Below are 23,043 nucleotides of genomic sequence, written 5' to 3'. Positions count from 1 at the left end.
GTTACACATTTGTGTGGAGATAGAAATATCACTTTAAAGCACAAGAAGGTCCTATGTTGGTTACAGATTTGAGGATAATCAAGATGAAGCGCAATTCTGAATTTGCATCTCCTCAAATCTGTAGATGCAAACTGACTATATTGGCACTAGTCCTTTCTGTTTTGTAAGATAGCATGTAACCCCAATAAGACAAACTGTTCAGTTTTTATTTATTTTTAACAGTTTCAACTGTTTGACTGGTCTGTTTATTCCTTTATCATAAGGATATGTCATATGTAACTTCAGTGCTAGAGGTTTCTGTCAACCTCTCTTATGCTTGTTCTGCCAAAGATTTTTAAGTCAGAGAGTGCTTGACCTAAGAGCAAAATCTGGTTTGCCTGCATGATGGCTGAGACTGAGGACCTGGGTAAGATATGGTTGCATGAAACACTATGATGACTTCACATATTTTAATGTCATTCTTCATCATGATTTCACTACAAAGATATGAAGGCAATATAATATATGGACAATATTAGAAGGAATAAAAAATTGGGGGGAGCTGTTGCTCTCTGTCTACAATCAAAAAGAAACTAAACCTCTGAAGAGATCCAGGATCAAAGGACCTGGGAAATGTCAGTTGGCTGGGACATCTATCATGTTACAAGACTTGATGCAGCAGCCATGGGAGAACAGGCTCTGCAACAGATCAGAGCCAATTATCAAAGTAATCCCATTTGGCCATAAAAATATCTAGTCATTTAATACTGCTAAGCCATGTTTGTAATCACAGAGCTTAATGAGAACAACTTACTCTGAAAGGAAAGAAGGGAAATCTCTGGAGTAGAAAGGCTACTAAAGAGGATGTTAACAAATAAAGTAAAATTGAGGTTTTAAATTCTTTTAGGTAGGCCATACTCTATTTATAGGTTGATTTTGTTTTGTTTTTTCTTTTCAGTCAAGCCAATGCTGAAGGCAGCCTCAAGATTCTGAAAGTGCACTTTTGTCTTCACAGGCTGTGCAATGCAGGCAAGTCTCTCAATTAACGAAGGGGTTCTTTTGTTTGAATGAGATTCTGTTTAATTTCTGGCTGGCAGATTTCAGTTCACAGAGTAAGGGAAGAAATAATTACCATCAGTAGAAGGATGAATAGTAGATGAATCTATAATTCTCATTACCCACCAGTATTTCAAAGTGAAATTAAACTATAAGCAAGCATTTAGCATATCTGAGCAAAGGGGAAAAGGTATTGGACAAAAGTCGTATGGTTTCATTCAAATCTTGAACAACAAGAATGAGTGGGACTTAACATCTGGGACGAGCCTGAGAAGTATTCTCAGAATACTGAGAAGGGTTCACATTTCTTTTGAGAAGTCTGGCCCCTCCTTAGCATGTTTACTGCATATTGGATGTCAAACCCCAAGCACTAGAGAGTATTTAGGTCAACTCTGGACTTTAGTGCTACACATTATGGATTTTTGCCGGTTTAGACTGTAAACTCCTGATGGAGGGGAGCAAAGAAGCTCCAGATGGAGCTCACTGGTTCCCAGTGAAAGGACAAGAGGCAATGTACACAAACTGAAATACAGAAAATTCCATTTAAAAATTAGTAAAAAACAAACAACCAAAAAAAAAAAAAAACCAACCAAAAAAAAAAAAACAAACAGCTTTTTTCTTCTAAGAATGACGGAAGCTGCAGCAATTTTCCCAGAGAGTTTGGAGTCTCCATTCATGGAGATATTAAAAACTCAACTGGGCATAACCTCGAGCAACCTACTGCCTCTGCTACTAGTTGGAGCAGAAGATCTCGAGAGCTACCTTCCAGTCTCCACTACTTTGTGATCTCTCAATAATCGGTCTAATTCTCTGTGGTAATATACAAATGTAACATACAAGCAATTCTCCTTCTTCTCTTCTACTTAGAAATACAGAGCTTGTAAACCACGGTGGGAAGATAATATATGGTTAACAACTTCAGTCCTTTAGAATGAAAATAAAATCATTAGAATAAATAAAATATTACTTTTAGGTGTGATAGTGTCCCCTGGCTCATATTATTCTACCTGGTCATGCTGTTGTTGAACGACTGGGTACAGCAATATAAAGGTTTAATATCTGGCTATATTTAATATCAAACTCCTTGATATTGAAACACAGTGCCCACGATGGCTACAGGTCTGTCAGCATTTTCAAAGGTTTATAACAGCCATAAAAACTCATAGAGTTTAGAAATGAGTCAACTAGTACTTATAATTGCTGGCATTTAGCACCAGAGAAGATGACTAAGAATCTATATTTGAAATACCTGGAGTTGGTGGAGTCCAAGTACAAATCCTGGGTAAGATCAACTAAGCACTACTTTTTTTGTGAACTAAATACACAGAATTCTTTGCAGCTTAATGGTTACAGAACTTTTAAGTCAAGCACTCACAAACTCATTTATTCTGCATTTTTGGTACACATTTCTGCTATCTTTTAAAATGAGCATCATTTTGACTTTGCTTTCCCCGAACACAAAATATTGTTATTTTTGGTATTCAACTTCCTGTCCTTTCATCAGCAGAGGTGGCTGCATTTCACATTTGCAGAAATAATATTTAGGAAATTTCCTGGGGAATCATTTTCAATGGAAGACGTCATGTGTTTCATGCTAAAATACAGTTCAACAGCATTTCAAATGGTCTTTCCATTGTGCTTAAAAAAAAACTCAAAAAATTAAGTTAAAACTAAAATGTAGGGAATTAGTATCACAAGGTCTCAGATTTTTCTCTGCCATAAAAAAGAATTCCTAGGATCATACATTAATTTTATTTATGTCAGTTTACGCGGTTATCTATATGCTGTGGCTTGTGCAATTTACCTGATGATGGCTGATATTCCATACCACATGTTAACATAATTTACAATTTCACTGCCTTTTATCCAAAAGAATCCTGGTGTGTTTCTCAAATTTAATGCACTACAAATACAAAATATCAATGGCATCTACATCAAGGGTGTCAGTCACAATTACAGAAATGCTGAAAATAAATTACAGAACAGAACAGTGGCTAAATCAAAATGGTGCTTGAGCTGCAGATTGAGTAGATTAATTTAACTATACCTTTAGCTGGGTGACCTATGGAGTGGTTCAGCAACACTCAACATAAGGTGTATGAACCAGAAAATAAAACCCTCATCGATGCTAAGGTAGGTGTTAATCATGGTTGCCGTCTCAGGCTGGTCTTTCATTTGTATCTTGTTAGGTATATAAAAATGGTGCAAGTGAGATCAGAAGTAGGCCCTGTATGTCAGTGCTAAGATCTTCACAGTTTCTATTATTCAGGTGAGTGACAATATTATTGGAACAGAAGTTATTTACTTGCATGTTAAATGCCAAATTTATACTGGGCAAAACAGTAAATTAAAGGTGTTTCTTCCCTGAAAAGGATAACCTTTTTAATTCAAATACAATTCAGTAGCAGGGACACTATTTTCAGCACAGGTAATCTAACATTAGATCCTTCTGCCCCTCTTTTCTCCTTGCCCTGAAGGATGGTTTGGGGAAATTGAAAATTGAGGGGGAGGAGCAATGTTGTAAATATTTTGGCAACCAACAATTAGAAGGTTTTCATCAAATGTTTCCAAGTACTGTTACTGAAATTTTCACTTTTAAGGTGTTACCGTGTGAATCTGAAAGCCTTTCAGAAATGTACAAGGATACATTTTATTTCAGTCATATCTACCTCTGGCTTTGTTTTCTGATTCTTGTGCTTCTGTGTTGTTGTTTTCTAATATAATGATCTCTCTTGTCTACAAGTATTTCTGCTAATATTCTAAAAATGACAACAGGAATAAGTAAAAATAATTAATATATTTAGGCCAGAAAAAAAAAATGGACACGTTCCTGGCATTTTGAATTTCAGAATGACATGAAAGATCAGGTGTATTTTCCCTTCATAGTATACTTTTAAAATAATACCTCCATGAAAAAATCATACTTCTATGAAAATTCATCATAACCTAGATCTTAGGTAAGGCAACCTAACACTGGAGAACAGCACTGGCAGTAAAAGAAATAGAGAAGACAAAAATATTATTATTACATAGATCCAAAAGAAAAGACAGACAAAACAGTTAATTTTCTTCCTGTGTTTTTTATCTTGAGAAAAGTCCCAACACAAATACAAATCATTATTACTGGATCAAACATTTTTGCTATAATTAGTGGACAATCCTGCAGATAACACCTACAGCTACGTCTGTTTTGTTCTCTGTTGACCAAGGTTTCAGAAAATAAACAGAAACAAAAATGTTCAGTGTTTCAGCCTCAATAAGTACTTCTCTGCTCACAATTTTTTGGCCATACTCACACTTTGCTAAATATATGAAATAACTGAGGAAAAACATCAGATTTTAAAGGTTTACAAATAGTGTATGGTAAAAGCCAGACTAATTTATGAATGGTAAATAACCTGAAATAAAGTTATATATGCACTTCACAGTAATTCCACTAGAAAGTGCATGACAATACGCAGTTGTATCTACTTTCTGTTTCAAACCCTTCTACTTTTGCTTTTTCATATCTGTACCATTTATGACCTATGCTGTGAAAGAAATTAAATATAAACAAAGCAGAATTTATACACATCTCTGAAAAGAGAAGAGCCTGGGTGTTATGTCAGCAGTCAGGTGTGAGTTGCAAGAAAAGAAAGACAGTGAATACAAAGGAAGACATTTGAGTGTAAAGTATTCATACCACATAAACTTACAAAAGCCAAAATGCAATTGCTACCATAAAAATATCTTAGTGGCTCCACAAGGTTATTTCAGGAATCTTGTGAATCTGGATCAGTCTACTGTTATAACTCCAGGATGATAAAATTTTAACAGGGACAGAAGAAAAACACAAGCAGGAAACATTTAAATTACATTTACCATTCTTGAACAATTTCTTAAATTCAAACAAGGATGTTTTAGAACATCTCCAGAAAATTTTAGGGTTTAACTGACAAATTGCCAAATATTGTGAAATGAAAGTGATTCCATGCCTAGGAAACCTGTTTTGTATGTAGGAGTGCTATTTTCTCTCTCTTCTGAAACTTGGTTTGTGTTGGATGGGTGTATTTCACTGAAGTATTTAATGTCTGTGGTTGTACCTTAAAGATGAGAAATACAGAGAACTGCTGCTAACAGAAGGGCTTCACCTAATGCTACCTACTGATAGTTATATTTTGCATTTCTGAACTATGGTTCAGCCCCCAGCCAGTGTAAACTGGCTGAGGAGGTCACAGCTAATCCATGACACATGAAGCAGATAATTATTTTGCCCATTCCCAATTTTCCATGTGAGATAATAGATTCCTTTTCACAGGGAATATTTTGGTAATGGGAGATGCACAGGTCTTCCACAAACACATGAAACAGTATTGCAAATAAATACAGAGAGAATAAAATACCATTTACAGGTAGTGCATGCTGCAGGTGATGGTATTTGTGCTTATACGTTCCTAAAATGGCTGTAAGGAACATAGAGATTGTCTTCAGCAAGAAATACTTTTCTTAGACACTGCTAGGTAAAATCATTTGCTCCTTAGTATTGCAAGTTGCTCTGAATGTTTTTTTCTACTCATTGTACATATTACTGAATGTAGTGGAAATGTTTCTGAGAGTACAATCTACTTAATATGTAGAAATAAATAGCTATAAAACAAAACAAAACAAACAAAAAAATGTAAACTGATTACAGTCTGCCTGGCCGGCTCACTTGCAGCAAGTGGCTGTATACAACCCAGTTCAATCAGTTCTTTATTATTTCATAATGTTAAAGGTTATTACCACAACACAAAAAAGGGATAAGAGCAAGTTCTTAAATTAGCATTTCCTTAGCTCAAATGCCAGCACACTAATCCCTTTCTTTAAAATTTAACACACAGAATTGTAAATCACACTTACAGTGGTTTTGTTTTTTTTTTGGTGTTTGTGGTTTTTTTGTTTCGTTTTGTTTTTCTGCTCTCTTTCAAGTAAGAAACGTTCCAGAAGGAGTACAGTAAAGAATTAGAAGGGACACACCATGTCCCATTCTGTCAATTTACAGATTCTTCAAGCACAGCACATTGGCCAGTGTGATGTAACGATGACACTAACTTTCAGGATTTTAAAACTGTTGTCAATCCAGATTACACTCCTGCCTGGTTAAAATAATAGGAGATTTCTGTTTACACTAAGAAAGTATTCTGGGAATCAGGGATTCATCTGCAGTTTTATCAGGCTGATTTTGGAATGAGTTCACTGGTAAGTCCCAAATAGAAATATGGTGATGCCATTATTTTCAGCTTGTCATACAAAATAAAAACTGTATGTTAATATAATGCATTAAGCCACCAACTAATAATGCAAAGTTTGTAGAGGACAGAAGACAGTATGCCACTGTTTAGAAAATGAATGAATCTGCCAGAGATTAGTATTGCTGCTGTTTGTGCACTGGCAAGTAAAATAACAAATGTTCTCCATCTCTGATGACTCCAGACAAGACAGAGAACTGAGGACCGTAGGAGCAGCAGAGGTTTAGGAGCACTTTCAGCCTGTAATATGATGGGTTTACAGCTATTTTCATGTAGATCTGATCTTGGATGTGAGTTGAATCGTAGACCTCTTTTAAAGGGCAGCTTCTACATAGTTTATAACTATTCTGTGATAGAGACACAACCATGGCAACCAACAGCATTTCGACTATGCACTAGGACAACACAGCCCTCTAGGGCCTTCCTCTGAGGGCACTAAGAAACTCCACTGAAAGCTGAAATGAACAGATTTCCTCTTGAAAAGGACCTTTGACTGATACTATTCAGCTTGTGTTAACCATCTGCAGCATACAAGGTGTAGGATTAACACCCAAGCAAAACAAACATCTACAAGCATCTACAAATTAGCACTTTTGAGATGGATTTTACTTAGAAGTGATTTTTTTTCACTGCTTTCCTAACTCAAATACCCTCTCCTGCTTGTACAATCATACAAAACGTAAAAAATCTCATATATCAGGATTAGACCTTTGCAAGTATTTCAGTTCCAACACAAGGAACAGACCAACATCAAAGAGCATGTTGTGTTTATGAACACACTCTGCTCCACTTGCCAAATTTGTTCCTTTCATGCTCTGAGTGTTTGATAATCCTTTAAAACGGTATTCCTCTGCCTTTCTCTCTGGGGGAAAAAATAAATAAATAAATAAATTATGACAGATTATCATTTTTTACTATGAAGTTCCAGCTCTTCCCTACCAAAAAAAAAGTTACATTGGTTATTCTCAACATCAAAGATACTATATGTCTAGGCTGTCATTCCAACCCATTTTCCCACTGAAGAGCTTCTCACTGAAAGCACATCATTATGATTACTTATTATGTTTATGATTTATGATTACTGGTGCCTGTAGGTTCTTGTTTCATATCCATTGTGACTACTGAATTCAAATCTGAAAGTCCTCAGAAACAACATGCAATGTCACTTTATTAGTCTGTTCAATAAAAATAAAAAAAAATAAAAACAATAAAATAAGAAGAGATTTAATAGATGGTTAATACTTTTCAGGTCTATGCACTAGAGCTTTCTATACCCAAGATTCAGCACAAAGTATAAAGGCATTCTTTTATCTAAAAGTATAGTTTGTGTGTGTGTGCTTGACCAGGGAAAATAGAGGTGTTACAGGCACACAAATTTGAGTTTGCTGCTGCAGTCTCCAGCTACTTTTGACACAGGGAAAAAGCACAGTCAAACATTAGTTATACGTATGGCAAACTGAAAAATAATTCTTTACCAAAAACTGTTGATCACTACTTGCCATGGGACTTCACAGCAATCCTGAAGGTCAGGAGACCTGAGATATTTCAGACCAAAGAAAAGAGATGGATTCCAAAGCTAAGGACATTTTTTTACAGGACATTTTCCCCCATACATTAGATTTTATATGAAAGATAATTTGAACATCAGTTCCTTGGCTGGTTTCAGCTGTAACCAAAAGGCAAAAGCTAAGGAAGATTCCTCTTGGAGAGCAGATGTCTGCTACTCAGAGAGTGCTTTACTTCAGCCCCAAAACTTTACTTCAGCCCTATTCAGGAATTAATAGGAAGCCAACACAATTCTTGCAGTTGTGCTGTAGCTTGCTTCCAGCAGGAAACACTGCTAACCATGCAGATGGCTGTTATCTGTACCAGTTTGGGTAACTAAGGGGATTCAAGGCTCAGCACTCCATGGAGCACGCTGCAGCCACTCGCTGCTGGGTGGGAGGCATGGATGACAGGAGCAAACTCATATTCAGATAAAACAACTGTGTTCTCCAGACCAGAGAAAATTTAAAATACATTTCTTAGTCACTGCTAGTTTTCCCTCAGCAACACTCCCAGACTGATAGGCACCCAGAATAAAAAGAGATTTTTGCCATGTCCTCTGGCTTCTTTCCATTCACTTGGCCTCAGTCTTATCTGGACAAAACTTCAAGTAGCTGGTTTCATCTGGGTCCAAGCCTCCATACCATTGCCTACAAACTGAACTAGTTGGTAGCTTAATTTATTGTGCTATAACAAATAGAAAATCTGGAGCTCCGGTGCCCACAAGAGCCATATGCCCATATCATAACTTTCTCCTTTTAGGGTTGCTTTTCCTGTCCTAATTTATACTTCCTGAGTTACAGTACATACATTTACATGGTTAATGTTCAGATTGCTGAGATTACACCACAGTGATGCATGCAATATAAATGCCTAGACAGATGGATGCAATATCACAGATTTCTGAAAGAAGGAGAACTTGCAAAACCAGAAGCTCACACTTCAAGAAACCTCATTTGCTAGCACAGGGGTCACTGAAAATAGATCTGAATGCTTAAAAAGCAGCTAAATAGTCTTAAATAAAGCACTGCTGACACAGGTATATACTCTTTCCTAGAAACAGGAAATCTGTTAAGCTGGCAGGAAATGATCTTCTAGAGAAATTCTGGATTATATATATATATATATATATATATATATATTTAGGTTACGTTTTTATAAAGAATAAATGCCAATCTGTTCTGCAAAGAAAGTCTGTGGAAAAAGCCACTTTTCCAATTGCCTTAATCTTTAAATTAAAATGATGCTAAAAAGAGGTACTTTATTAATTAAGCCAGTATCTGTTCAGCAGCTTTGATGCTTCACACATAACTCATAGAATAGGGTATTTCCAAGAGGCAGCAGTGTAAGTTTAAATCACTACAGGGTAAACAATTTGGACTGACAACAGATGAGAGGTCTCTGGAAGAGAGTCTCTCTCCAATTACTAATAATACAGCTATAAGACAACAGGTGCTGGTCTGCTGAGCCCTCTTGATATTTTGATAAAACAAACTCTCCTCTCCTACCGAGAGAGAGAAAAAAAAGAAACTGGCACAGAGGGACAGAAGCAATGTCTGTCTGCTTTGATAATACTGCTGATGATAAAAGGAAAACTAAAATTGTCACTCACGACCACCTGCCTCTCCTGACCAGGGATACAGGTATCGTACAGCAATGCTATTATTTCTGTTTGGTAAAGTATGCTGTTCAATTCCTTTCTGGTTAAAGGAAATAAAAAATACTTTGCCAGTTTATTGATCTTTGGTAATTGGCAAGCTACTGTGGGCAAATATTAAAGGAGCTTTCTTGAAAAGACAGAGAGATCATAGTGAAGCAAGTGATAATTAGAAACTAAAGCTGGTAAATTTCAAAAAGTAATGCAGATATTATAGAAAATACACCTTTTCCCTGCCTTGCTGTGCTATATCATTTTTCCTACAGTTTGTTTCAAAGTCTCTCTTTGCCTTTCATTTTATACATCTTTCAGCACTGTTGTTATGCAAGATGGGGAATCATTCATTTTAATGTGATACTAAGCATATTACCACAAAAACAGAGAGAGGATACCATTTTACTGATTACCTAATTAAAAAACTGTACAATATATATTCTTCACAGCCCTATGCTGCACACAAAAGATTTAATGCTGAATCTGAAAAGCCACATGTAATAAAAGCAAAGAATTTTTAAATGCTTCTGATTTTACCTTTTTTTTTTTTTCTTTTTTTCTCTTGTTACAAAAGCAACAGCAATCACTCTCTTTAACTGCTAATAAAAGCAATTTAACGACAGGTAAATTTGCTGGTTTGTAGCTTCTTTGAACACACACCGCACTCACGAAAGGAAAGTAACTTTAGCTAGAAAAGAGATCCTCACAGCACTATGGTGAATAATTCATCATTGCATTTTTCTTTTCATCTCATTTTGTGCCAGTAACGTACACAACTGAAAATATTGTAAAAGCTAAAAACAACCACAGACAAGGACTTCCAGCAGCAAAACACAAATAAAACTAGCAGGCAGGTTCCCCCAGCTCATATAATAACAGCTTTAGCTCGACAGAACCCACATCACTCACCGAGGGCAGAATTCACTTGAACAAAAGCAGAGCCCAGTCACCAAATGCAGCTTCGCAGGACTCTTAATGCGAGATGCTCCTGTCTGCTGTTCAGTTCACACTTGCCTTTATAACTAAGCCAACCAACAACATTCAGTTGCTGAACCTGATGAATTATAAAACGGTAGCTCCCAGACTCTCATATTTTACATCACAGGGGGTGGTCATCCAGCATACACACTGCCTGTGTACATATATTCTGCTATAACTCATCCTGATAAACACATCAGTGCTGGCAGCAGTGACAGTAATTGGTGCTCAGGATGTACAAGCACAAACCAATAGAGCACACTCCCACCTTCTGCTCTGTGCAACATCTCTACCTGTCAATCACTGCACCTTGTTAAGGTGGAATGATCAACTGCACTTCAGGGGAGAATCTAAACTCAGAGGAGAAACCATCTACTAGAAATAGCTTCTTCACTTAAACCTTTCTTAATACATCCTCAGTCTCTTCTAGATACAGTTTTTGTGTTCGTGTTTTGTTGCTTTTTAATCTTCAGAAAATTATCCCTTCTTAAAGACACAGTTCTTGTTTAGTGACTAACACACGGTTCACAACTTCCACTATCATGAATGGATATTATTGAGGCGAATTCTGTGGAATTTAACAAGAATAACCTAACAACAGTGCTCCAGCAACAATGACTATTAAAAGCAATATACCTATTAGTTAAAATTAGGTATATATTTTTAAAGACTCTTATAAAATGTCGGTAGGTTTTAAGTACATCCTTAAAGTTAAAAATATGTATTTATAATGTTCTTTATTTCTCTAATGCCTATTTTCCATATTCTTGCATTGTTTTAAAGCAAATCTACACATAAAAAATAACAGAATCAAACAGCTAAAGCTCAGATACATTGATATAATTAATTAAACTAAACAACTTGAAATAGGATTAATTACAGCAATGGCAATCACAGTTGCTGCACATGATAGAATCTAACTCTCACAATTAGCCCCCAACAAGTAAAACTTGTTATTGTATTGGTCATACACAGACAAGGATCAGTCACAGAAAAGTTTACTGTAAGGAAAGTCTTTTTTAATCAAGTAAAAAATGTTTATTCAGAGGAATATCCAGTGATCTTGTCCACACTTTACATGACCTCAAGATTATTTGTATGAATGTGGGGAGCGAATGAGAACACTTTATGATGATTTTCTGTTTCTATATCCCTGGTAATGACACTCAGAGGGCTCTACTTGGAGCCTGAACTTGCTCCAGCTCCTTTCTTTCCCCATGACTGTAAAATTCTCCCAACATTTGGCACCATGACGCGAGGTTGTGCTTTGGAAGGTGAGTGCTGTTGTGTGAGCGGCTGTGCACTTTCCGGATGCTCTTCCATGAACAACTGGGCTGAGGAATGCAAATGAAGCCTGCGCATGGCAGCCTGAGGCAGAAACCCAACCCTTGTCACCATCTGGAATGCCTGATGTGCGTCACAATGTGGGTACGGGGTGTTGCATTTCATGCATAGCAAAAGCAAGTCCTATATATATCCCATTTCTCCTGTCCTCAGCTGCTTGTTCCCCCCTCCTCATTTGTCTCTTTGTTTGGCACCTTCATTATTTGAGGAAAAAAAAAAAAAAAAAAAATCACTAGAGGCCAGAGGCACAAGCAACCTTACTTGCTTGAATTAAAAGCTGTACATAATTGGGTGGCAGAATATAGGGGAGACATATCAGGACTTAATCAGAACAATGGTTTTCAAGTCTATAGCTTTATCAAAGGAAAGAGCAGCTGAGTTTCAATAACTGGATTCTCCAGTGATGCTGGCTGGGCATAATCCAAAATGGCCAGAAAAAAAATCTAAGTGACAGACACTGGCTCAGTGAGAAGTAGCAAAAAGAACTGTGCCACTGAATTTGGCCTTACACAGACAAATTCTATTCTCACAGATTTATGTGTTACTTGCAAATTATGGAGGTTCACTACAATGGCCAAAGCACAAGAATTTGTTGTCTTGTGTACTAATCAGGGTTTTCTGACTTATTTTTCAGGTTTTATACTACTATGAATTCTGCCAAAATGCCCCTAAATGTCATTTTTCTTTTTGCTTTACCGTAACTATTCAGGTTTGAAGAGGCTTACCACAAATCTATGTAAACATGACAGTGATTTGGTGCAGCATGGTGAAGATGTAGCCAGTGTTTGATTGAATCTTCTTGACCAATATAGCATTCATTCTAAAATTCAGTTTACGTTTATTGAATTACAGGTTTGTAAAACTGACCAATATCACAGCAATGTATCACTACAATATTTCATAGCTGTGTATAGGTGGCATGCATAAGCCACAGTCTGTGGTATTACACAAGAGTCATAATTCCAAGAAATATTGCTACCTCATTTCACACTTACTTTCAATTTTTATTTAGCTACCTTGGCTTCCATGTTATTTTCCATGGGAAATATTTCATACCTGCCAATTCCATAATATTCAGCAGTGTGGTGCTCTATCAAAAATAAGCCATATATAGCCTGCTGCCTTCTTAGTGAATGGATACGCTCATCTAACAACCTGTGTTTTGCAGGCTATGTTCATGGCTCACATTCTAGTGCAGAAGGTGAGATTTGAAATTTGAACTTTCTCACTTCACTGACAGGTGTGTGAGAATCCCATATGGCTGCCATACTTATGTGTACCTACATAAATGTTTAGTTTGTATTTTTAAGGCATTTGTAACGCACACATTTGGTATTTACTTTGAGGTTCTTTGCTTCAATCTGCAAGCTATAAATGATTAAGAAATGAAAAAAAAAAAAAAAAAAGCATCCCCATTTGATGCCAAAACATGATTTCTGTCTTATATCATCATGTGGTATAATATTGACTACACCTCACAGAGATCCGTTTTGCTAGCTAAAAAGAGAACAAAGATCACTGGGGAAAAGCCAAGGCATTCAGCTAGAATAACAAGTTACCTTCTCAATTCAAGAAGCAGCTAAGGAAAACTCAAATAAAGAGTAAATACAGGAAGGTTTGATACTAGTAAGATCACGAATTAGCTAGTACAGTTAGCACATATCCCAGTGAGGCAAAACCACACCTCCAGGATGTCCACAGAGTGGACCCACAGTTCCAGGTGAATAAATGTCAACCACCAGAGACAATTTCTAGACTATCCCAGATGGTCCGGATCAGTAGATTGGTCAGTAATTCTCACCATGTGGCTTAAGAAGCCATCATGCAAACTAAGGATGTATTTATTTAGTACCTTGCATTTAGCAATTAAGCTCTTCAGTACCTTTAGTGATTTTTTTTTCCCAGATTTAAACTGCTAAAGCAAATGCTCTTTCATCCAATAGCCTGTTGATGATACTGTCAGAGAGCATCACTAAAGCAATAAACCCAGAAGGATTTAAAAAAGTACAGCATTTATCAGACCATAGCATCCAGAAGAACAGTAATAAGAAGAAACATAAACTTTCTAACAATCAGATCTAGTAAAGCTTTGTTTCCCACAGATGTTTCTCCTTTGATCTCAGACCCCACCCATTGCCTTGCCTCAATCTGAAACATTTCACATCACACCAACTTCTCCTGGGCCCCTTATAAGACAAAGCCCAGGACTTGGGTGGCTCCAGGTCACTAACCAGTTTGTTGCCCACTTTCTTCCAGAGAAAGCACTAAATTACAGCTCCCTCCCTAACCCCACTCCAAGTTGCCAGGAAATCTATAAGACCTCAACTAATTCTGAGACCTCCCTTTTCCCAAATCAAAACCAGCTGAGCATATTTGTCTTTTATTACATTTGGTAAAAGTAACCACTGGTTACACAACAATTCAGCACCTATATTCTCTGAGAGGCAGTTGGGTTAAATGGCATTTTTGTATTCTTTGAGTACAGAAATCTCTCAGACTTGATTCCAGCAAAGACCACTGAGGATTTATGAATTTCACAAGCTCCTCCACCATAAGTAGTCTGAATACAGTGAGAATTTGTCCTTTTAGTTTTACCTGTATGGTAAAAAAGTACCACCCATTGAGTCAGATAGATTTCATTGCTGTAACCTACATACATCATTCATTGTAAAATAAACAGCAGTGACAATGTAAATGAATTTAATTGTCACAGCAAGGTGAAGGAGAAATTCATTTCCTCTCAATGTAGCACACTTGTAATTCCATTTAAGAACAGTTTTTAAATAGAGTTTGAGTTTCTAAGATTAATCCTTGTGAGGACAAATGAATAAAACTCTATGTTTAGATTAATTAACAAATTAGCTTGCACAGGGCTTTGAAGATGTAAAGGACTGTACAAGTGCTATTTCTATAATAATGTTTTTCTAAATTACAATACTTTTCTTCTTCAAGTGACATCTTTTTTTCTGCAAGTGCTGTGTGCAAGCTCAAGTCTTCTTTCTGGAAAAAAAAAAAAAAGGGAAAAAAAAAAGGAAAGAAAAAGAGAAAATGAAAAAAAAAAAAAAAAGGAAAAAGGGAATTAAAGAGGATATGCAGCTAGGTCTGAATGAAGAGACACCCAAGAGAGCAATTCCTGTCAACCAAGGGCAATGAAAAGAACTTGCTTTGCTAGTTAGGAAGGCTGAACACTCTTAATGTCGGCTTCATAGTCTCCAGAATATGAATGATCGTATCAGAAATAAAGAATTCTAAAGGAAGGCAGGCCAGATGGCAATTTCCTGAGAACCTCTGGAGAGGCTGCCTGGATTTGATTTGAAAAGTCTTTTAAAGCACCCCATGAACCTGGAATACTACGGCAGCCCATTTAAAAGCCAGTGGATTTCCCAGTCTGACACCTCATACAAATGCTGCTTTTCTGTGTGGCTTAGATTACTTCATCTGGTTAAAATAACCAAGAAACTTGGATGCTATGGTTCAGCATCCAGATTTTTTATTTTTTTTTTTTTTTTCCCTCTGGACTATCATTTTCCCTTTAACTACAAGTTTCCCACTCTTTTATTTCTGCTGTTTCATTTTAAAAGAGTTACAGTGTCTACAGGTTACTAACTCCAAGAGCTGGAAGAAGAGCTCAAGATCCGCTTTCTATTAGGCAAAACATTAAATTCAGTAACAAACCAGACAAGCATCTTTCACACAAACAGAAGGTCTCACATTCAACTCCTTATAAGCCTGGTGCGGGGAGAAAATGAGTTAACAGCTATGGATGGCAAAGAATGGTGGAGCAACATGTAGATCCTCCTGCGATTCGCAGTCTGAGTGCGTGCACTCTGTGGTGGGAGGAGTAGGTGGCTGATTTGGGGAAGAAGCAAAGCACAGGAATGATACACTTGACTCCTCTGAGGATGGTGACGAAAATCTGTCGGCTTGGCATAGTTCTTCATGTTACCTACAGCAATTACTGACGCATGGAGAAAGTAGCAGCTCTACAGACATCACGGTAAGAGGCACGGTATGTGCAGTGGAGAGAGCAGAACAACTTTATTGAAGAAGCCTATGGCAGTGCTGCAAAGGAACTGTCTAGGCTATCAAGGAAGATGGACAACTGAAGAGCACACAGAACAGTCTTCTTTAGAAAACTGTAAAATTTAGGCCTGTGTTTGTGGTAGATCACAAAAAAAAAGACAAGTGGCATAGCCTGAGAATGCCTTCTGCACTGGCTATGACAATGAACTAGCAGAGGAATCAGTACACACATACTTTTAGATTAAGTTTTCCCCTCCTACAGATTTCTTTCAGGAAAGAAGATACGAAGCCTGGATGACTAACTACAATGCAGATGGCAAAGCAATATAGAGATACCCATGCTAGCTCCAAATGAACCAGCTTAGATGACACCAACAGTAAATTTAACCTACTCATTTTGAACTCCATGGTTATCCTGTTCATGGAGCATGAACATTTTAAGCAGTCTGTGATGCAGTCAAGCCAAGAAAGGACAGCAGGTGATACTCAGGGTAGGTCTGTGCCAGCCATTCTTGCAAAATTTACTTCTGCAGTTTTCTTGCCATTACTTGCAAAGATGCCAAGGATGTAGTACCTCCCAGCAAGGAAGAATATACGCAACTGCAGAAGCATCAAAATGAAGAATTGTTCTGAAAAGAAAGGAAGAAATAACTGCTCTATTGGGATATGGCAAGCCTTCCTTCAGCTCAGCAGGAACCATTTGTAGTCTTTCATGTTTTCTAAGACTGCTGAAACTGCAGAATTAACTGTCTTGGCTTGAAATCAGGTCAAATAATTCAGCTCTCACCAGAAGCCCTTTTTGTTAATTATGGGCAAGGACAACCTGGTGAATCTGCTTTAAGATGACTTTCATGTATTCCCATGTTTTCTGGACACTTGAAGGCATGAATGGCAAAGATACTCCATCTACAGGGCAGTAGTTACTGTGAACAAGGAAATGTCCATCACCCCATCACATGTGCGGTTTTTACCTGGCAAACAACTTCTACGGAGTTGAGCATTTCAGGACAAGCTACCATTTTGTCAGGACTGTATCTGATGGGACCCAGGAATCAGGACACCAATTAGATGCTCTGTTCTTGAACTACTTATAGCTCAAGGATTAATTAGGAGTGGAAAATGCTCTAAGAACTTTAAATGAAGAACTGAAGAATTAAAGGAGGTGAAATATAAATACTTACTCTTGTTCTCACTGCAGCATCAGAGTTAAACATACCCAAATAACTCAGACTACATAGGTACAACAAGAACATTTGATTAGTATTTCTTAAATGATATAATGGGATTTATCAGACAATAATGAAGAACTGAACAGAGAGATTGTACATGTTGAATCTGAGAATATGCAGTTCTAAGCACTTAAATTTGTAGCTTCCTATTCATTTGCCCTGACCAGCTTTCAGCATGATGCCTGAACTAGAAAAAAATCATATGAAAAATACAGGCCAAAAAGAAAGTAAGAGCAGCATTGGTGAGGGGAAGTTATTTGCCATTTCCATGTGCTTAAATCTCCATTGGCTTTTTTAGGAGAGAGCCTTGGAAAAACAAAGAAGGAGCAAAAGGCAGTAGACAAAAACCTGGGAGATTTACTGAAATAGTTTCCATCCTGCATGTCTTGGGACAGATTCTGCTTCTGTGACTCAGTTTCTCTGCTCAGCGCTACTTCATGCAGGTACTGTGAAGAAAAACTAAAAATCATATTTCATATGTTCAATATTTGACATATTTCAATGTTAATGCTGCAGGACACTTAAGTACCTTTGAAGCAAATTGTCTTGCAGGATTTGGAGAGCTCCAAACAATGATTTTATTGAGTCTTTTTAGAAACACAGAGTCATAGAATTATCTAGGTTGGAAACGGCCTTCAAGATCACCAAGTCCAACCTCCAACCTGACCTACCAAGTCTCATCACTAAGCCATGAACCTCAGTGCCACGTTTCTTAAATAACTCCAGGGATGGGGGCTCTACCACTTCCCTGGGTATCCCATTCTATTGCTTGACCATGAAGAAATTCTTCATAATGTCCACACTAAACCTCCCCCAGTGCAATTTGAGACCAATTACTCATGTCCTATCACTTGGCACCTAAGAAAAGAGATCATCACTGTCCTCATTGCATCCTCCTTTCAGGTAGTTGAAAACAATGAGGTCTGTTATAAAGTAATCAAAAAATATGTACCTGAAGGTACTATCAAAGTTGTGGGCATGCAAAAGTTAATTAGATTATATCAGAAAGTAATGAGGAAAAAACAATCTTTCTTACCACTAAATTTCATTGCTTTTGTTCCCAGTAAGCATCTCTTTCAACTACTGTACTTCAGTTTGTACCAAGTGATATAACAAGGGCTTTTTGGGGAATGGAAATGCAAATCCTGTGTGTGAATACACTACCTACAACACATCCTAATAAAAAAGAAGAATCTGGTAAATAAACTTTTTCTGAGTCTGACTGACCTGCAGAACTGAACAAATAATTTGCAATGAATATATGGTTTCTCCTCTACATTAGGTTTGTTTCTGTGCTTTTTTTTTTTTTCTCCTGTTTTCTTTATGTGTGTTTTTTGTTGTTATCACAAATTAATAATCACACACTACTTAGTAGATGCTCCCTTCCTATAGATGATTTATGAACATTACGCAGTTAGTATTTGCAGTATGAGTTTTGCATAATCATATACTATTTCTTTGTCTCCTGCCAGGTGAGGTGTAAATATTAGCACTGCATATCTTGGAAAAATATTCACATACAGTACATTAATTATAAAATATCGCTACTACAAAGTTCATCTAGAGTTTGGATGGAAATTAAATGCAAGTGATCATAAAAACAGATGAATCATTTAATTATATATGCATGTTTCTTGTAAAGTTTTTGAGGTATGTCTTTGGCTTTTCTTAGAAACCTAAGAAACATCATCTTGGATTTTAAATTTTAATCAACATTTTTATTCCTGTAAGATAATTCCCATACCAATACTACACAGAATAATGAACTTTTGCCTTGCTTGGTTTACAGTTAATTGATTTTCAAATAAGCATCTGGATTTAAGCTACAAACTTGTTGACTTAAGAAGACTTGGGGAAAGTTAGGGCAAATCAATTAAATGTAATGAAATCAATGTATATAAAAGTTAAAGCATGTTAATATTCATATATTCTTGAAGGTAACTTTAGGATCTTCCTCTGAATGAAACTACCACAAATAAAGGCCTCTTTTTTTTTTTTTTCCTGTAATGATTAAATTCTTTTGGGATCTTAATATGCATTAATTTAACACAATACTCCCTTCAAACAATTGATTTTCTTGAAGTTACTTCTTAGACCTGGGCAAGAAAGTTAATGACTTCCTGTGGGAAGGAAACCTCAACTAGCGTTAGTCTGGATGCCGTAGCCAGAAATTGGTTTTGACTTTTCTAGGAAAAAAAAAAAAAGAAAGAAAAAAAGAAAAAAGAAAGAAAAGAAAAAACACCCTCTTCTTTCTTCCTATGTAATAGAAAGAAAAGAGACAAAAACACACAGTTTATATTCAATTCAGTAAAATCTAGGTGTATACATATAAAGAAAAGTGACAGAGGGCCAAGCTGTGGAAAAACAGATTAGTTCTTAATATGGTACTGAAGAAGTGAAATGCCATCATATAGGAAATAATCACTGATGACAGCATTGACACCCCTGCTTTACAGTTTAGAGAATACCATTTTGCCATTTTGAAAAGCTCATTTTTTTCTTTGAAGTAATGATACTTTGAGTGTCCTGTATTAACTTACACTGATGAATTTTTTGATCTATGTGATAAATATTATGGCTGCTGAAGTCTACAGAATGTTTCACATTGCTTTCTATATTTGAGGACTCACCAATCACAGCTGAGACACAACCTGCTATGTGAAGGCATGTCCTGTATGTACTGAACGTTACTAGTATTAGGATAATTTTATGCTCTGCTTGGTAAATCCATGTGAAACTTCAAGAAAGACTCATGGATCTTATCTTTTCAAAGGTAGTTCATCTCTGCAGCTTCTCACCAATATATGAAATAAGAAAAATGACAGAATTATTCTACTTACAGTTTTTCCAATTCTCTATTTCCAGAGATCTTTGAATCTAACCATAACGTATTAATGAATATTTTGCATTTTGATATTTTTTTTTAAATACTCTTTCAGACAAGTTTTCCCTGCAGGGCTAGGAAATCAAGTTAGACAGAAAGTTAATTTCGCACAATTTTGGTATTTTGGAAACTTTCTTAATAATCAAACTTCTATACTTGAAAAAATCACAGCAAAAGACCAGATAGTATGTGGTGTGCACATCCAGCCTAGGGACAGACCCCAAGCACTGCTCAGTGAGGAGGAGGAAAGAGTAAGCTGCAAGGAGAAGGAGCTGCAAGGAACCAGAAACCCAGCTGGGCTTCTCTGGTACTTTGGCAAAATAATATCCTACCAAAATGTATCCTACCAAAACACTTTTCCTTTTAATACTAATATGAAGGACAAGTAGATTAGGCAGATTAATGGGAATATAAGAGGTGCTCAGTGTCTACTAATACACAGTAGTGTCATCAAATAAATAATCATTATTAGAAAATTTAGGATTTGCTATGCAAAGGAAACTATACCCTCAATGACTGCCCCATGAGTTAAATGTCCAAACACATTAAAGTATCTGGGTCTAAGACATTGTGCTATTGATAGTTCCTAAATCAATGTTTTATGGAATAAGGTATTTCTTTGTTGTGCTTTTTCTTCTTTTTTTTTTTTTTTGTTTTCTCTGCAACATGCCATCAGTGCCTGTTGATAATATCCAGATGCAGCACTATCAGTGAACAGTTTCTCCTTTTACATGACAAGCATCCTTTCCAAGAACATTAAATATTTTTAATGAAGTATACGTGACAAATAAAATCCCGTAGCTGGTCTTTCACCATGTCTATTTTGCTCATTTAGTCATGATTATACTGTTTTAGCATAAAAATGCTACTGCAAGAGAAAACTAAAATAAATATCTTACAGATAAATTCTCCTCAGCCAGAAGTAGCATTTAGGGCTTTAGAACAGGAAGAGGAAAACTCATCATGGTTCCTCCGCTATTTTAGTCATGACACTTACACAAATCCCAACCATCTTGGCAAACACAAACCACCCATTACAGTCAGTTATCACATGTATCAAAAAGGAAGACAATTAACAGGCAATCTATTTCAACATATTTCGGGCAAGATTTCTGCACCCCCCTACCCCACCGCCCTTCATATTTTCCTTTGCTGGCAGCAACCAAACTAGGAAGAACTGTAGGAAACCAAACTGTAGGAAGAACTCTTCCTGTAGAAAACATGGTGGTTATCTGATTGCTCTGCTGCTCAATGCAACTCCCTAGCCAAGGCTAGCTACAACCCTCTTCTGACTCCAGTAATTGTTTTTTTCTGAGGTGCTCTATTCAGAGCAAGAAGTACTTTGATATGTCTTTAAAAGCACATTTTCAGATTCAAGTCTCGGCTTCCTTCCCTTCCCTTCCCTTCCCTTCCCTTCCCTTCCCTTCCCTTCCCTTCCCTTCCCTTCCCTTCCCTTCCCTTCCCTTCCCTTCCCTTCCCTTCCCTTCCCTTCCCTTCCCTTCCCTTCCCTTCCCTTCCCTTCCCTTCCCTTCCCTTCCCTTCCCTTCCCTTCCCTTCCCTTCCCTTCCCTTCCCTTCCCTTCCCTTCCCTTCCCTTCCCTTCCCTTCCCTTCCCTTCCCTTCCCTTCCCTTCCCTTCCCTTCCCTTCCCTTCCCTTCCCTTCCCTTCCCTTCCCTTCCCTTCCCTTCCCAGGAGAACATTGATTTAAATGTTTTCTGAAGAACTTTATTACCAGGCACTGTATGATTTAAAATATGAACCAATATTTCAACAACGGTTTTGCTAGAGCAGTTTTCTACCATAAGAAGGTTTATAAAATACTGGGAGATCACTTTTCCCCATCCCTTGTATCTGTCTGTTTCGTACTTTTTTTCCATCCAAGTCTGCTTCTCTAGCCCAGAAAAGGGATACCCACACTTTAGGAGAGGCACCACAAACAGTGATGCTGATCTGAGTATTCCATAACTGGAGGAGAGTAATTCACAGCAGTTAAGTGGACTTGATCTGTTTGCATGAGCAGATACAGAACTACTCACAGTCTGTGCTAAGTAGCAGTACAGGAACAATTAGAAAAGGTCCCTCATTTTCTAAGAACTGCTTTCAAAAATCTCATCAGTAATGGGAATAAAGGTGGATCTTAGGTCAAAAAGGGCTCTTTGTTCCTTCTGCTTTGTTCATCTGGCTTTATCTCCCCATAGCTCATGAAACTGATTGATAGCATATATTAAAAATTGTAATAATGACATGCATTAATTAAAAATTAAAAGGCTATGTAGATTTATGCAAATTATCACATTGTGCAGCATTCAATCAATAATAAATAGGCAAATTAGGGGTGACCCTCAAGTGCCTGGCATGCTGCCAGTTCAAGAGCTGCAAAGACTGCATGGTGCCAACAGGTTGTGTAGCTCACAGCAGCATCTATCTGCCTGGAGATCTGAACCTGAGCATTCATTCCTGGTACTCCGACATTCTGGCTGCAGGGAGAAAATGTACTTAAAAAAAATATCTTTATACCACATGTTCACATTCTGCACTTCTTCAAGCATTAATCATACAATGATAGCCTTTGGCTTCCAGTCAGCTTTACTTTCACACTCACATGTGCTTGTAGAATGCTGCAAACACTACCAGGGATGGCTTATCCCCAGTGTAACAGGACTCTGAGCTGGCTAGAGCTGTGAGGTAGATCTGAAAGTCTTTTGGACTCAGAAGATGGAGGTTTTCTTTGAATGACAACAACAACGCTGAAGTTTTTAATTAGAGGGTTGGATTTATAATTAGTAACTCAGATGCTTCCAAGATGGTTCTCAGGCCCCAAGGCAGACAGCCTGGAGAGCCTCACATCCCTGTCACTAAATTCTCCTACTGTGCCAAAGCTTAACCTGGCCCCTGGGACTGGTCCAGCACCTGGGCTGGCTCCCAGACCATGCCCTGCCATGTACTCATGGCCCTGGCTAAACCATGTCAGGGACCCTGCTAACAGTTTAACAGGAAAGGCAATCACATTCCAGTTTGGCGCTATTGCCAAACCTTGTTTACTAGCATACATGCAACCAAAGTGACTACTTTTAATGGAACAGGAATT

General features: G+C 37.3%; 1 protein-coding gene and 1 long non-coding RNA gene across 34 annotated transcripts in view; one reads left to right on the top strand and one right to left on the bottom strand.

Moving 5' to 3' along the window:
• The window catches only part of DLG2 (discs large MAGUK scaffold protein 2), a 1,031,289-nt gene that overhangs the window by 117,838 nt on the left and 890,408 nt on the right, over positions 1 to 23,043 (bottom strand). The window contains exon 1 of one of the 32 annotated variants that reach the window (XM_013100654.5): positions 10,408 to 10,740. The exons of the other annotated variants lie outside the window; for them this stretch is intronic. The gene's annotated coding sequence lies outside the window, so the exon portion shown is untranslated. Of the gene's footprint in view, positions 1 to 10,407; positions 10,741 to 23,043 lie in introns of those variants that run through there. 32 annotated transcript variants of the gene reach the window in all.
• LOC119716543 (uncharacterized) overlaps positions 9,281 to 23,043 on the top strand; it is a 28,506-nt gene continuing 14,743 nt past the window's right edge. The window contains exons 1-2 of one of the 2 annotated variants that reach the window (XR_011806572.1): positions 9,281 to 9,490; positions 17,371 to 17,515. This is a non-coding gene — a long non-coding RNA (uncharacterized lncRNA). The remainder of the gene's footprint in view (positions 9,491 to 17,370; positions 17,516 to 23,043) is intronic. The other variant, XR_005264738.2, reaches the window with a different exon arrangement.

This window comes from Anas platyrhynchos, chromosome 1 (assembly GCF_047663525.1).
Source record: "Anas platyrhynchos isolate ZD024472 breed Pekin duck chromosome 1, IASCAAS_PekinDuck_T2T, whole genome shotgun sequence".
NCBI classification, from domain to species: Eukaryota; Metazoa; Chordata; class Aves; order Anseriformes; family Anatidae; genus Anas; species Anas platyrhynchos.
The sequence above is the reverse complement of the archived record's forward strand: the minus strand, read 5'-3'. Positions and strand labels throughout refer to the sequence as shown.